At 42.0% G+C, this 3,079-nt stretch overlaps 1 non-coding gene across 1 annotated transcript; it reads left to right on the top strand.

Annotated features, from left to right (window-relative positions):
- Nucleotides 1-2,806: 2,806 nt before the first annotated feature.
- TRNAC-GCA lies at nt 2,807-2,879 on the top strand. Its single transcript has one exon. It is a non-coding gene; the product is annotated as a tRNA-Cys (tRNA).
- The last annotated feature ends 200 nt before the right edge of the window (nt 2,880-3,079 follow it).

The raw sequence follows: 3,079 nt of genomic DNA, 5'->3' as shown, positions 1-3,079 counted from the left end.
TATAACATAGAGAATCAATCAGGTAGAGGGTATCAGATTAATATACAGATATCAGTAGTCTGCATATCTAGAAACAATAACCTGGTAGAAGGTAAAATAGAAGACTCAGTTGACAATAGCAGCAAAGGGACTTCTCTGGCGGTTCAGTGGCTAGGACTCCACTTTCCCAGTGCAGGAGGCCTGAGTTCCATCTCTGGTCAGGGAACTAGATCCCACGTGCTGCAACTAAGACCCAGCACAGCCAAATAAGTAAATAAACACTTTTTAAAGAAAGAAAAAATAGCAACAAAAATATTAAACAACTAGGAATAAATAGTTCTTCCCAAAGTAAACTGAGGTATAACTTTTTAAAAATGCATAATTTATGTGCAAAAAGTTAAGTAATCCTAAAATAAATCCAAAAGCTGATTTGAATGAATGAAATGTTTTTAAATGGAAAAATACAACATCACAAAGATATCTTTGACTACAAAGATATTAAGTCTTCCTAAGTTATAATTCACAAATTCAACCAAATCTCAAAAAAATTCCAGAAGGATTTGTTTAAAGAAATGGCTGAACTGATACTAAAGTTCACACAGAAAAATTAAAAAGAATGGCCAGAAAAAATTTTACAAACAAGGGTTGTGAGGAGCAAATAACCAAACCATGTATTAAATTACATTATGAAGCCTTGATCATTAATACAGTGTAGTAATGGCACATGAATAAGATACTCGAGTAGAACAGAATGGAAAGGAGAAAATTAGACTCACATGCATGGAAAAATCCAGTAGCATCTTCAGTTCAGTCACTCAGTTGTGTCCAACTCTTTGTGACCCCATGAACTGAAGCAGGCCAGGTCTCCCTATCCATCTCCAACTCCAGGAGCTTGCTCAAACTCATGTCCATTGAGTTGGTGATGCCATCCAACCATCTCATCCTCTGTTGTCCCCTTCTCCTGCTGCCCTCAATCTTTCCCAGAATTGGGAGCTTTTCCAATGAGTCCATTCTTCTCATCAGGTGGCCAAAGTATTGGAGCTTCAGCTTCAGCATCAGTCCTTCCAATGAACATTCAGGACTGACTTCCTTTAGGATTGACTGATTTGGTCTCCTTGCAGTCCAAGGGACTCCCAAGAGTCTTCTCCAACAAAACAGTTCAAAAGAATCAATTCTTTGGCACTAGGCTATGTTTATGGTCCAAGGCACATCCATAAATGACTACTAGAAAAACTAAAGCTTTGACTAGATGGGCCTTAGTCAGCGAACTAAAGTCTCTGCTTTTTAATATACATCTAGGGAGTCAGACATCCCAGAATGTGAAGTCAAGTGGGCCTTAGAAAGCAACACTACGAACAAAGCTAGTGGAGGTGATGGAATTCCAGTGAAGCTATCTCAAATCCTGAAAGATGATGCTGTGAAAGTGCTGCACTCAATATGCCAGCAAATTTGGAAAACTCAGCAGTGGCCACAGGACTGGAAAAGGTCAGTTTTCACTCCAATCCCAAAGAAAGGCAATGCCAAAGAATGTTCAAGCTACCACACAATTGCACTTATCTCACATGCTAGTAAAGTAATGCTCAAAATTCTCCAAGCCAGGCTTCAGCAATACGTGAACCGTGAACTTCCTGATGTTCAAGCTGGTTTTAGAAAAGGCAGAGGAACCAGAGATCAAATTGCCAATATCCGCTGGACCATACAAAAAGCAAGAGAGTTCCAGAAAAACATCTATTTCTGCTTTATTGACTAGGCCAAAGCCTTTGACTGTGTGGATCACAAGAAACTGTGGAAAATTCTGAAAGAGATGGGAATACCAGACCACCTAACCTGCCTCTTGAGAAATCTGTATGCAGGCCAGGAAGCAACAGTTAGAACTGGACATGGAACAGCCTGGTTTCAAATAGGAAAAGGAGTACATCAAGGCTGTATATTGTCAGCCTGCTTATTTAACTTCTATGCAGAGTACATCATGAGAAATGCTGGACTGGAAGAAACACAAGCTGGAATCAATATTGCCAGGAGAAATATCAATAATCTCAGATATGCAGATGACACCACCCTTATGGCAGAAAGTGAAGAGGAACTAAAAAGCCTCTTGATGAAAGTGAAAGTGGAGAGTGAAAAAGCTGGCTTAAAGCTCAGCATTCAGAAAACAAAGATCATGGCATCCTGTCCTATCACTTCATGGGAAATAGATGGGGAAACAGTGGAAACAGTGTCAGACTTTATTTTTTTGGGCTCCAAAATCACTGCAGATGGTGACTGCAGCCATGAAATTAAAAGATGCTTACTCCTTGGAAGAAAACTTATGACCAACCTAGATAGCATATTCAAAAGCAGAGACATTACTTTGCCGACTAAGGTCCGTCTAGTCAAGGCTATGGTTTTTCCAGTAGTCATGTATGGATGTGAGAGTTGGACTGTGAAGAAGGCTGAGTGCCGAAGAATTGATGCTTTTGAACAGTGGTGTTGGAGAAGACTCTTGAGAGTCCCTTGGACTGCAAGGAGATCCAACCAGTCCATTCTGAAGGAGATCAGTCCTGGAATTTCTTTGGAAGGAATGATGCTAAAGCTGAAACTCCAGTACTTTGGCCGCCTCATGCGAAGAGTTGACTCATTGGAAAAGACTCTGATGCTGGGAGGGACTCGGGGCAGGAGGAGAAGGGGATGACAGAGGATGAGATGGCTGGATGGCATCACGGACTCGATGGACGTGAGTCTGAGTGAACTCCGGGAGTTGGTGATGGACAAGGAGGCCTGGCATGCTGCGATTCATGGGGTCGCAAAGAGTTGGACATGACTGAGCGACTGAACTGAACTGAGGGCTTTCCTGGTGGCTCAGATGGTAAAGTGTCTGCCTGCAATGCAGGAGACCCAGGTTCAATCCCTGGGTCAGGAAGATACCCTGGAGAAGGAAATGACAACCCACTCCAGTACTCTTGCCTGGAAAATTCCATGGATGGAGGAGCCTGGTAGGCTACAATCCATGGGGTCACAAAGAGTTGTACATGACTGAGCAACTTCACTTTCTCACTTTCTCAGGTTGGTCATAGATTTTCTTCCAAGGAGCAAGTGTCTTTTAATTTCATGACTGCAATCA

The sequence above is a fragment of the Oryx dammah genome, unplaced genomic scaffold (assembly GCF_014754425.2).
Source record: "Oryx dammah isolate SB20612 unplaced genomic scaffold, SCBI_Odam_1.1 HiC_scaffold_5, whole genome shotgun sequence".
Lineage (NCBI taxonomy): Eukaryota > Metazoa > Chordata > Mammalia > Artiodactyla > Bovidae > Oryx > Oryx dammah.
Note: the sequence above shows the minus strand (reverse complement) of the source record. Positions and strands in the feature narration are given on the sequence as shown.